Below are 13,264 nucleotides of genomic sequence, written 5' to 3'. Positions count from 1 at the left end.
GTAAAGAGCCAAGACTTCTGAACCAGTTTAAATAAAGCACCTGTGAGATATTTAATATAATATATAAATCTGCGTTCCTGCATGATGTAATTCTGAGAGCTTTGGGAAGATAAATACTTGAAAATGTAAAGTCATGAATGTCTGTAGCTTTAAACATATGTTAAAAAGCTTCACAGGAAATTCAGCAGTGACGAGGATATGGCTTTACATTCCCTGCACACACTCACGGACACTGAGCTAGTTCAGTGTAAATAAGTCTGCTCTAACTCATACGCTAAGATGATTGTTCTAAGGTGATTCTACAATAAATACTGCATGTGCAGATAAAACAGCTTTAGGCTAATTTGAATAGCTTCAAACCCCAAGTGTACACTGAACGTAAGCCAAGCCTGAGGCAGTGGGGTGTTTTGTGTATTTAAGTTTTCTCTGAATAAAGGTGATTTGTAACAGTGCTGATGACTGTGCGTCACGGGCCTTTCTCTTGGGACCACCTCCAGTTGGAGAGCAGGCTGCCACGGACTGATGGTTTGGCAGCTGCAGTGGCTGGAACTCAATACACTGCCTGCCAATGTAGGCCCAGCACTGGCTGCCAACGCTGTCTCCAGTGTCCCGAATGCAGACCTGTCTTCCGGTCCAGTCCACTGGGTACAGAATTGCAGGAAAATCCCAGCCCTTGGTGCTGTACTTCGTATTTATTTTTCACATTTATTTACTTCAGCTAATAAGTTGCTGCTGATATTGTGCCTGCTGTGTGCTGTTCAGTGTATGAAATCAGCACCCTTGAGGCTGCACTCAACACGCTCTTGAGTGCAAAGCAGCAAGCATGGATTGCAGTTCGAGGGTTTCAATAATGCATTTCCATTTTTTCCACCTAGTTAAATTGTGTTTCTTTGCACTGATGTGCAGTAACTGAAACCATTTTAAATTGTTAGAATTACAGGGCCTAGCTACAAATTGATATGCAAGGATTAAATGTAGAGATTCTTATAACTGGAGACCATATGGATCTCATTTCATTAAGAGAGACTTGGCAGCTCCTGCAAAACATGGCACCCAAAGATTCCAAAACTATAATCCCGAGAGTTTAGGAAACTTAGCACTGGGTCACTGAAGCTCTTCGGGGGTGAAATTGATCTTCAGGCTGCCGATTCGCTATTGCCCATTTCACGCTCTCGCCGATAACCGGTTTCACCTCCTTTGTCGTCGTGGGCCATGTAGGTGTGTGTCAGGGAGTCTCAGGGGCCACATATAAATTTCAAATCTATTTTCCCGTTAATTTGTGCAATCTCAAGTTGCTGATTGTCGCGTTTCAGGTTGTTCCACCATTTTACCGGGATAGATCTGGGTATGATTTAGATCGCTCTGTTACTTTTCAGTTAAATTGATCTCACAAGGGTTTGAAAATCTCCTCTGCAGCATTAGCGGAGGTCATGTTGAGACTTTTGAAAGCAGGAAGGGTGGTGGGGGAGGGAGATGGATATTAAAGCCAGGCTGGCAGGTGTGTAGAATGCTGTTTCTCACGTACTGCTCCTGCGTGAGAATGAAGGCTGTTAAGTCTTTCCTGTGAACCACCTGTGCCCATTATGTTGAAACAGCCCCATCCATCTTCAAAAACAGCAGGAGTTAGTTTCTAGAGCACTCCACCTGGGGAGGGGCCGGGGTGAGGTGTTAGCCGGTTTAACTGGCAGCTTTACTTGCCAACGAGAATAGGGTTAGAGGTCACTGCCTAACTTCCTGTGCAGCTACCAGTTAGAAGAGCGGGGAACACATGTGCAGGTCAATTTGTAATTTCTGCTGAGAGGGGCAGGTAAGGGCCTAGGCCTGTTCACCTTTAAAAAGAGAGCTGACCGGGCCCAGAGCTGGTCTGAATCATTGATTTGATCAAAAGAAAGTGTTACTTAGCCCACTTAAGTGGACCGTATGGCACGGTTATAGTTTCCTTTATTACAAGTTGGGACTGCACTTTAATGCAAGATATGCTACAATTGTTACTCTGTACATTAACTTACTGACTGGAAAATAAATCAGCTTAATGATTCATACCTGACCGTATCTTATTAAAATGTTAATTAGTCGGTCTCTTGGAAGATTGGAAAAGCGGGCATGCAAGTTTATAGTAATCAGTTGATATAACGAGGGGTTTTTATTGTTATGCACCCTTCTTCCTTGGGTCACGTCGTTATATGAGCTGGATTATTGGAATGTACAGGTGAACTCCAGAGCATAGGGGTTTGAGGGCCGCTTATGGAATAAACAGATGATGCTGAATCCGGGAGAATGTCTAAGGCAGAGCCGAAATTCTTAACACCGACAATAACTGTGCCACACTGTCCCCTTGAGTGGTCCAACTAACACATTTGTTTGGTAAAACCAATCAACGATTCAGACCAAAGCTTGCTGTGGGCCTGGTTGGTTCTCTTTTTAAGGCCTTTACCTGCCTCTCTCAGCAGAAATTACAAATTGACCTGCACATGTGTTCTGATTCAGGAGTTATCCCCCAGTGAGGCAGCAGTGATAAAAACAGCCCTTTCGAAACCAACAAGTTTTCAATCTAAATCAACAAAATTCAAACAGGACAAACCAGTGAATAAGGAATATAAGTGCAAATTGGACTGAGTTATTTGGGCTTCAAGGCCGGACTCCCAGGGCGCTGGGTCCACAGGCCGTAGTTTGGAAATGCCTGCCCTAATAACTGGAAGATAGGAACCGTGCTAAGTTTTTTTTTATTCGCTCATGGGATGTGGGCGTCGCTGGCGAGGCCAGCATTTATTGCCCATCCCTAATTGCCCTTGAGAAGGTGGTGGTGAGCCGCTTTCTTGAACCGCTGCAGTTCGTGTGGTGAAGGTTCTCCCACAGTGCTGTTAGGTAGGGAGTTCCAGGATTTTGACCCAGCGACGATGAAGGAACGGCGATATATTTCCAAATTGGGATGGTATGTGACTTGGAGGGGAACGTGCAGGTGGTGTTGTTCCCATGCGCCTGCTGCTCTTTTCCTTCCAGGTGGTAGAGTTCGTGGGTTTGGGAGGTGCTGTTGAAGAAGCCTTGACGAGTTGCTGCAGTGCATCCTGTGGATGGTACACAATGCAGTCACTGTGTGCCGGTGGTGAAGGGAGTGAATGTTTAGGGTGGTGGATGGGGTGCAAATCAAGTGGGCTGCTTTGTCCTGGATGGTGTCGAGCTTCTTGAGTGTTGTTGGAGCTGCACTAATCCAGGCAAGTGGAGAGTATTCCATCACACTCCTGACTTGTGAATGTAGATGGTGGAAAGGCTTTGGGGAGTCAGGAGGTGAGTCACTTGCCGCAGAATACCCAGCCTCTGATCTGTTCTTGTAACCACAGTATTTATATGGCTGGTCCAGTTAAGCTTCTGGTCAATGGTGACCCCCAGGATGTTGATGGTGGGGGATTTGGCGATGGTAATTCCGTTGGATGTCAAGGGGAGGTGGTTAGACTCTCTCTTGTTGGAGATGGTCATTGCCTGGCACTTGTCTGGCGCGAATGTTACTTGCCACTTATGACCCCAAGCCTGGATGTTGTCCAGGTCTTGCTGCATGCGGGCTCGGACTGCTTCATTATTTGAGGGGTTGCAAATGGAACTGAACACTGTGCAATTATCAGCAAACATCCCCATTTCCGACCTTATGATGGAGGGAAGTTCATTGATGAAGCAGCTGAAGATGGTTGGGCCTAGGACACTGCCTTGAGGAACTCCTGCAGCAATGTCCTGGGACTGAGATGATTGGCCTCCAACAACCACTACCATCTTCCTTTGTGCTCGGTATGACTCCAGCCACTGGAGAGTTTTCCCCCTGATTCCCATTGACTTCAATTTTACTCGGGCTCCTTGGTGCCACACTCGGTCAAATGCTGCCTTGATGTCAAGGGCAGTCACTCTCACCTCACCTCTGGAATTCAGCTCTTTTGTCCATGTTTGGACCAAGGCTGTAATGAGGTCTGGAGCCGAGTGGTCCTGGCGGAACCCAAACTGAGCATCGGTGAGCAGGTTATTGGTGAGTAAGTGCCGCTTGATAGCACTGTCGACGACACCTTCCATCACTTTGCTTATGATTGACAGTAGACTGATGGGGCGGTAATTGGCCGGATTGGATTTGTCCTGCTTTTTGTGGACAGGACACACCTAGGCAATTTTCCACATTGTCGGGTAGATGCCAGTGTTGTAGCTGTACTGGAACAGCTTGGCGAGAGGTGCAGCTAGTCTGGAGCACAAGTCTTCAGCATTACAGCCGGGATGTTGTCGGGGCCCATAGCCTTTGCTGTATCCAGTGCACTCAGCCGTTTCATGATGTCACATGGAGTGAATTGAATTGGCTGAAGACTGGCTTTTGTGATGGTGGGGATATCGGGAGGAGGCCGAGGTGGATCATCCACTCGGCACTTCTGGCTGAAGATGGTTGCAAACGCTTCAGCCTTGTCTTTTGCACTCACGTGCTGGACTCCGCCATCATTGAGGATGGGGATGTTTGCAGAGCCTCCTCCTCCCGTTAGTTGTTTAATTGTCCACCACCATTCACGACTGAATGTGGCAGGACTGCAGAGCTTTGATCTGATTCATTGTTTGTGGGATCGCTTAGCTCTGTCTATAGCATGTTGCTTTCGCTGTTTAGCATGCATGTAGTCCTGAGTTGTAGCTTCACCAGGTTGGCACCTCATTTTTCGGTACGCCTGTGCTGCTCCTGGCATGCTCTTCTACACTCCTCATTGAACCAGGGTTGATCCCCTGGCTTGTTGGTAATGGTAGAGTGAGGAATATGCCGGGCCATGAGGTTACAGATTGTGCTGGAATACATTTCTGCTGCTGCTGATGGCCCACAGCGCCTCATGGATGCCCAGCTTTGAGCTGCTAGATCTGTTCTGGATCTATCCCATTTAGCACAGTGGCAGTGCCACACAACACGTTGGATGGTATCCTCAGTGCGAAGACGGGACTTCGTCTCCACGAGGACTGTGTGGTGGTCACTCCTACTAATACAGTCATGGACAGGTGCATTTGCGACAGCTAGATTGGTGAGGACGAGGTCAAGTAAGTTTTTCCCTTGTGTTGGTTCGCTCACCACCTGCCGCAGGCCCAGTCTGGCAGCTATGTCCTTCAGGACTCGGCCAGCTCGGTCAGTAGTTGTGCTACCGAGCCACTCTTGGTGATGGACATTGAAGCCCCCCACCCAGAGTATATTCTGTGCCCTTGCTACCCTCAGTGCTTCCTCCAAGTGGCGTTCAACATGGAGGTGGACTGATTCATGAGGGAGGGCGGTAGGTGGTAATCAGCAGGAGGTTTCCTTGCCCATGTTTGACCTGATGCCATGAGATTTCATTGGGTTCAAAGTCAATGTTGAGGACTCCCAGGGCCGCTCCCTCCTGACTGTATATCACTGTACCGCCACCTCTGGTGGGTCCGGACATACCCAGGGATGGTGATGGAAGAGTCTGGGACATTGGCTGAAAGCTATGATTCTGTGAGTATGGCTATGTCAGGCTGTTGCTTGACTAGTCTGTGGGACAGCTCTCCCAATTTTGGCACAAGTCCCCAGATGTTAGTGAGGAGGACTTTGCAGGGTCGACTGGGCTTGGTTTGCTGTTGTCGTGTCCGGTGCCTAGTGGTCCGATGCCGGGTGGTCCGTCCGGTTTTATTCTAATTATGGCTTTTTTTAGTGAGAGTTTACAACTGAGTGGCTTGCTCGGCCATTTCAGAGGGCAATTAAGAATCAGCCACATTGCTGTGGGTCTGGAGTCATGTATAGACCAGACCGGGTAAGGCCGGCAGTTTTCCTTCCCTAAAGAACATTAGTGAACCAGATGGGTTTTTACGACAATCTGGTAGTTTCATGGCCACCATTACTGATACTAGTATTTTAATTCCAGATTTTATTTAAATAAATTTAAATTCCTCAACTGCTGTGACGGGATTTGAACTCATGACTTCCGATTATTAGTCCAGGCCTCTGGATTACTAGTCAGTAACAAAACCACTATGCTACTGTACCCTTTAGTGTCCTTTACTTGGAGGCTGTACCAGGCACGACATGGACAACACATCATCCAACATCAAACACGCCGTCTCTGCTCCAGCACGTTGGCTTTAGTGATGCAGGGGATCTACGTGGGAGCAAAGGGTCAAAACAAGTAAATTCCCAGGATAGATGAACTAAATTGCAGGGAATTTACAGCAACTGCAGCAACTTGTACAGAAAGACAACTCCAAGCAGGGTGGAAAATTGAATGCTGGGCAGGAGGGAAAAACCGTCAAGAGTTTGGGGATGAAGCTGAAGGTCCAGTTGAAGAAGTTTTTAGGAGGCTTTTGACAGTGAGAGGGGATATGGCGCTGTGAGGGATTGAGATAGGGTGGAAGAGTGGCCACTGAAGGTGGACCTGAGGGATTAAAGAATCAGGAGTAAACTGGTGTCAGACGGGCGGAGGCTTCGACTGGAGGAAATCAGGTCGGGTGGGGTGAGGCCAAGAAGAGATTTGAAAGCATTGTAGAGCATATTAAAATGAATTTGTTGAGATATGGGTGCCTGTAGAATTTGGCGAGGACATGAGACTTTGTGGGTAAGGATATGGGTCACTGCCTTCTGAATGAGTTGCGATAATGGAGGCGGGGAGGCTGGGATTGCGTGAGAAGTCGAGCATTGAAGTGATCAAGGTATGGATTTGCGCTTCAATGTCAGTGAGATATATGGGCAGAGGTAGATGGTGTTTCAAAGATGGTTAGAGAGTCAAAGAGGAGTTTTGTGAAACACTGGGATAGCCAAATGAACATTGGGGATATTTGGCAGACAGTTTCGATTTTGCAGGGTGACAAATCCATATCTGCTGACTACAGACTCAGCAGCCCGAATAATTGGAAAACTAAATAGAATCAATAATTTAATAACTAATTAGGGAATATGGCTTTAGGGCTAGATCTTGGCTAACCAATCTCAAGACATTTTGAGGGTGTGACATCGCAAACCGATGGAGGAAGCCATATAAATAGTGTTCCTGAACTTCAAAAGGGACTTTGATAAAGTACCACATGAGAGACTGTTTCACAAAGATAACCAGGTACCAGGGACAATGGGTACGTCTCGGACACTACATCCCCAGTGGGAAATCATCCTTGAAAGAAGTGAGGAGGAAAGCTGTAGACTGCAGGAAGATTTTTTTTTTTTATTCGTTCACGTGGGCGTCGCTGGCAAGGCCGGCATTTATTGCCCATCCCTAATTGCCCTCGAGAAGGCGGTGGTGAGCCGCCTTCTTGAACCGCTGCAGTCCGTGTGGTGACGGTTCTCCCACAGTGCTGTTAGGAAGGGAGTTCCAGGATTTTGACCCAGCGACAATGAAGGAACGGCGATATATTTCCAAGTCGGGATGGTGTGTGACTTGGAGGGGAACGTGCAGGTGGTGTTGTTCCCATGCGCCTGCTGCTCTTGTCCTTCTAGGTGGTAGAGGTCGCAGGTTTGGGAGGTGCTGTCGAAGAAGCCTTGGCGAGTTGCTGCAGTGCATCCTGTGGATGGTACACACTGCAGCCACTGTGCGCCGGTGGTAAAGGGAGTGAATGTTTAGGGTGGTGGATGGGGTGCCAATCAAGCGGGCTGCTTTATCTTGGATGGTGTCGAGCTTCTTGAGTGTTGTTGGAGCTGCACTCATCCAAGCAAGTGGAGAGTATTCCAACACACTCCTGACTTGTGCCTTGTAGATGGTGGAAAGGCTTTGGGGAGTCAGGAGGTGAGTCACTCGCCACAGAATACCCAGCCTCTGACCTGCTCTCGTAGCCACAGTATTTATATGGCTGGTCCAGTTAAGTTTCTGGTCAATGGTGACCCCCAGGATGTTGATGGTGGGGGATTCGGCGATGGTAATTCCGTTGAATGTCAAGGGGAGGTGGTTAGACTCTCTCTTGTTGGAGATGGTCATTGCCTGGCACTTATCTGGCGCGAATGTTACTTGCCACTTATGAGCCCAAGCCTGGATGTTGTCCAGGTCTTGCTGCATGCAGGCTCGGACTGCTTCATTATCTGAGGGGTTGCGAATGGAACTGAACACTGTGCAGTCATCAGCGAACATCCCCATTTCTGACCTTATGATGGAGGGAAGGTCATTGATGAAGCAGCTGAAGATGGTTGGGCCTCGGACACTGCCCTGAGGAACTCCTTCAGCAATGCTCTGGGGCTGAGATGATTGGCCTCCAACAACCACTACCATCTTCCTTTGTGCTAGGTATGACTCCAGCCACTGGAGAGTTTTCCCCCTGATTCCCATTGACTTCAATTTTACTCGGGCTCCTTGGTGCCACACTCGGTCAAATGCTGCCTTGATGTCAAGGGCAGTCACTCTCACCTCACCTCTGGAATTCAGCACTTTTGTCCATGTTTGGACCAAGGCTGTAATGAGGTCTGGAGCCGAGTGGTCCTGGCGGAACCCAAACTGAGCATCGGTGAGCAGGTTATTGGTGAGTAAGTGCCGCTTGATAGCACTGTCGACGACACCTTCCATCACTTTGCTGATGATTGAGAGTGGACTGATGGGGCGGTAATTGGCTGGATTGGATTTGTCCTGCTTTTTGTGGACAGGACATACCTGGGCAATTTTCCACATTGTCGGGTGGATGCCAGTGTTGTAGCTGTACTGGAACAGCTTGGCTAGAGGCGCAGCTAGTTCTGGAGCACAAGTCTTCAGCACTACAGCTGGGATGTTTTCGGGGCCCCATCGCCTTTGCTGTATCCAGTGCACTCAGCCGTTTCTTGATATCACGTGGAGTGAATCGAATTGGCCGAAGACTGGCTTCCGTGATGGTGGGGATATCGGGAGGAGGCCGAGATGGATCATCCATTCGGCACTTCTGGCTGAAGATGGTTGCAAACGCTTCAGCCTTGTCTTTTGCACTCACGTGCTGGACTCCGCCATCATTGAGAATGGGGATGTTTGCAGAGCCTCCTCCTCCCGTTAGTTGTTTAATTGTCCACCACCATTCACGACTGGATGTGGCAGGACTGCAGAGCTTTGATCTGATCCGTTGGTTGTGGAATCGCTTAGCTCTGTCTATAGCATGTTGCTTCCGCTGTTTAACATGCATGTAGTCCTGAGTTGTAGCTTCACCAGGTTGGCACCTTATTTTTAGGTACGCCTGGTGCTGCTCCTGGCATGCTCTTCTACACTCCTCATTGAACCAGGGTTGATCCCCTGGCTTGTTGGTAATGGTAGAGTGAGGAATATGCCGGGCCATGAGGTTACAGATTGTGCTGGAATACAATTCTGCTGCTGCTGATGGCCCACAGCGCCTCATGGATGCCCAGTTTTGAGCTGCTAGATCTGTTCTGAATCTATCCCATTTAGCACGGTGGTAGTGCCACACAACACGTTGGATGGTGTCCTCAGTGCGAAGACGGGATTTCATCTCCACGAGGACTGTGCGGTGGTCACTCCTACCAATACTGTCATGGACAGATGCATTTGCGACAGGTAGATTGGTGAGGACGAGGTCAAGTAAGTTTTTCCCTCGTGTTGGTTCGCTCACCACCTGCCGCAGGCCCAGTCTAGCAGCTATGTCCTTCAGGACTCGGCCAGCTCGGTCAGTAGTGGTGCTACCGAGCCACTCTTGGTGATGGACATTGAAGTCCCCCACCCAGAGTACATTTTGTGCCCTTGCTACCCTCAGTGCTTCCTCCAAGTGGTGCTCAACATGGAGGAGGACTGATTCATCAGCTGAGGGAGGACGGTAGGTGGTAATCAGCAGGAGGTTTCCTTGCCCATGTTTGACCTGATGCCATGAGATTTCATGGGGTCCAGAGTCAATGTTGAGGACTCCCAGGGCTGCTCCCTCCTGACTGTATATCACTGTACCGCCACCTCTGGTGGGTCTGTCCTGCCGGTGGGACAGGACATACCCAGGGATGGTGATGGAAGAGTCTGGGACGTTGGCTGAAAGATATGATTCTGTGAGTATGGCTATGTCAGGCTGTTGCTTGACTAGTCTGTGGGACAGCTCTCCCAATTTTGGCACAAGTCCCCAGATGTTGGTAAGGAGGACCTTGCAGGGTCGACTGGGCTTGGTGTTTTGCCGTTGTCGTGTCCGGTGCCTCGTGGTCCGATGCCGGGTGGTCCGTCCGGTTTTATTCTTATTATGACTTTTCGTAGCGAGATTTTTCAACTGAGTGGCTTGCTAGGCCATTTCAGAGGGCAATTAAGAATCAACCACATTGCTGTGGGTCTGGAGTCACATATAGGCCAGACCAGGTTAGGATAGCAGGTTTCCTTCCCTGAAGGACATTAGTGAACCAGATGGGTTTTTACGACAATCCGGTAGTTTCATGGCCATCATTACTGTGGACTAGTCAGATGGGCAGAAAAGTGGCAAATGGAGTTCAATCTGGAGAAGTGTGAGGAAATGCATTTGGGGAGAGCAAACAAGGCAAGGGAATACACAATAAATGGGAGGATACTGAGAGGTGTAGAGGAAGTGAGGGACCTTGGAGTGCATGTCCACAGATCCCTGAAGGTAGTAGGACAGGCAGATAAGGTGGTTAAGAAGGCATATCGAATACTTTTCTTTATTAGCCGAGGCATAGAATATAAGAGCAGGGAGATTATGCTGGAACTGTATAAAACACTGGTTAGGCCACAGCTTGAGTTCTGCGCACAGTTCTGGTCACCACGTTACAGGAAGGATGTAATTGCACTGGAGGGTGCAGAGGAGATTTACAAGGATATTGCCAGGACTGGAGAATTTTAGCTATGATGACAGATTGGATAAGCTGGGGTTGTTTTCCTTGGAACAGAGGAGGCTGAGGGGTGATTTGATTGAGGTGTATAAAACTATGAGGGGCCTAGATAGAGTGGATAGGAAGGACCTATTTCCCTTAGTGGAGGGGTCAATAACCAGGGGGCATAGATTTAAAATGATTGGTAGAAGGATTAGAGCGGAAATGAGGAAAAATGTTTTTCACCCAGAGGGTGGTGGGGGTCTGGAACTCACTGCCTGAGAGGGTGGTAGAGGCAGAAACCCTCAACTCATTTTAAAAAAATACCTGGATGTGCACCTGAAGAGCTGTGACCTGCAGGGCTACGGACCAAATGCGGGAAAGTGGGATTAGTCTGGGTGGATCATTTCTCAGCCGGAGTGGACATGATGGGCTGATTGGTCTCCTTCTGTGCCATGAATTTTCTATGATTCTAAGTGTGGGCTGGAGATTGGGCCCACAGTGTTGTCGCTCTTTCTTTGACCCCCACTCCTATCCAGCATGAAATCTTACAAGAAATGCAAGGTTAGGGAATTTACCCTAAGATATGGAGGTGGATTTGTGACTGGTTAAAAGGAGGGAAGTCGATATAGTGGGACAGAGGTTGACATAAGAAGTTGTTGAATGGAATGCTCTGTGGACAGTGCTGAGATTTTTCCAGTTCCTGATGTACATAAGACCTGGATTTGTAGTTGCATTGAATTACATCGAAACTACAGCACAGAAACAGGCCATTCAGCCTAACTGGTCTATGCCGGCATTTATGCTCCACATGTGCCTCCTCCCTCCCTACTTCATCTTACCCTATCAGGATATCTTTCTATTCCTTTCTCCCTCATCTGTTTATCAAGCTTCCCCTTAAATGCATCTATGTTATTTGCCTCAACTACTCCTTGTGCTGGCACGTTCCACATTCTTACCACTCCTTGGGTAAAGAAATTTCTCCTGAATTCCCCAGGATTTATTAGTAACTATTTTATGTTGATGACCTCTAGTTTTGGACTCCCCAACAAGTGGAAACCTTTTCTCCACGTCTACCCTATCAAACCCTATCATTATCTTGAAGACCTCTATCAGATCACCCCTTAGCCTTCTCTTTTCTCGAGAAAAGAGTCTCAGCCTGTTCAGGCTTTCCTGATGAGGATCACCACTCAATTCCAGTTTCATCCTTGTGAATCTTTTTTGCACCCTCTCCAATGCCTCTATATCCCTTTTTATAATATGGAGACCAGAACTGTGCACAGTACCACAAGTGTGGTCTAACCAAGGTTCTATACAAGTTTAACATAACTTCTTTGCTTTTCAATTCTATCCCTCTAGAAATGAACCCCAGTGTTTGACTTGCTTTTCTTATGGCCTTATTAACCTGCATCACTACTTTTAGTAAATCATGTATCTATCCCTATATCTCTTTGTTCCTCTACCCCATTTAGACTCTTATTATCCAAGCAGTATGTGGCCTCCTTATTCCTCCTACCAAAATGCACCACCTCACACTTCATCTATATTGAAATTCATTTGTCAATTACATGCCCAGTCTGCCAGTTTATTAATGTCGTCTTGCATTTTAATGCATTCTTCCTTTGTATCCACAAATTTTGAAATTGTACTTCCAATTTGCAAATCCAAATTGTTATTGTAAATGATGAACGACAGTGGCCCCAGCACTGAACACCACTTCACACCTTTTGCCAGCCTGAGTAGCTACCCTTAACCCCTACTCTGTTTCCTGTTTTGTAGTCACCTTGCTATCCATTCTGCTAACTGTCCTCTGGCTCCACATGCTCTGACCTTAGCCTTGAGTCTACAATATTAAACCTTATCGAAGGCCTTTTGAAAACCCAAATATATTACATCTACTGCGTTACCCTTATCTACCCTTTCTGTTACTACTTCAAAGAATTCAAGAAAGGTTGGTCAGGCATGACCTTCCCTTCTGAAATGCGTACAGACTATTCTTTATTATAATTTCATTCTCTGGATATCTTTCTATTACATTAGTTTCTGTGCAAATAGTTAAATTTGCACGTGGATGAAATCTAGGACGGACGATGGACTCAGGAGGCAGCCCAGATCATTAACGAGAGCTCAAGAGGGTTCTCAATGGTCGAATCGGTGGCAAATAAAGTTTGATCTGGATAAATGTAAGATATTGCATCTTAAAAGTAAAATCTGAGAGTGGGACTAATTGGATAGCTCTTTCAAAGAGCTGGCACGGGTACAATGGGTCGAATGGCCTCCTCCTGTGCTGTAAGATTCTATGAGATACAGTGGTAGCTGCACCTATATGTGGGATAGAATTTTCCAAGGGAGAAGTGGAAAGAGAGGTTTCAGTATTAGTTAATTCCTCATTCACCACGTTTATACAGTGTGCAGCAGCAACAGACAAAGTGATCAGGATGCTGGGTTATATTGATAAATCAGCTGAGTTGTGTAGAAGCTGTTCATTGCTCTGGTGAGGCTGGAGTACTGTGTACAGTTCTGGTTACCATGGCAGAAGGAAAAATGCATGGCAAAAACTCCACTTGTGCA

General features: G+C 47.4%; 1 protein-coding gene across 1 annotated transcript in view; it reads left to right on the top strand.

Annotated features, from left to right (window-relative positions):
- Positions 1-13,264, top strand: part of adamts17 (ADAM metallopeptidase with thrombospondin type 1 motif, 17) — a 547,852-nt gene that overhangs the window by 127,940 nt on the left and 406,648 nt on the right. The gene's annotated exons all lie outside the window — the stretch shown is intronic.

Source organism: Heptranchias perlo, chromosome 34 (genome assembly GCF_035084215.1).
Source record: "Heptranchias perlo isolate sHepPer1 chromosome 34, sHepPer1.hap1, whole genome shotgun sequence".
Classification (NCBI taxonomy): Eukaryota; Metazoa; Chordata; class Chondrichthyes; order Hexanchiformes; family Hexanchidae; genus Heptranchias; species Heptranchias perlo.
Note: the sequence above shows the minus strand (reverse complement) of the source record. Positions and strands in the feature narration are given on the sequence as shown.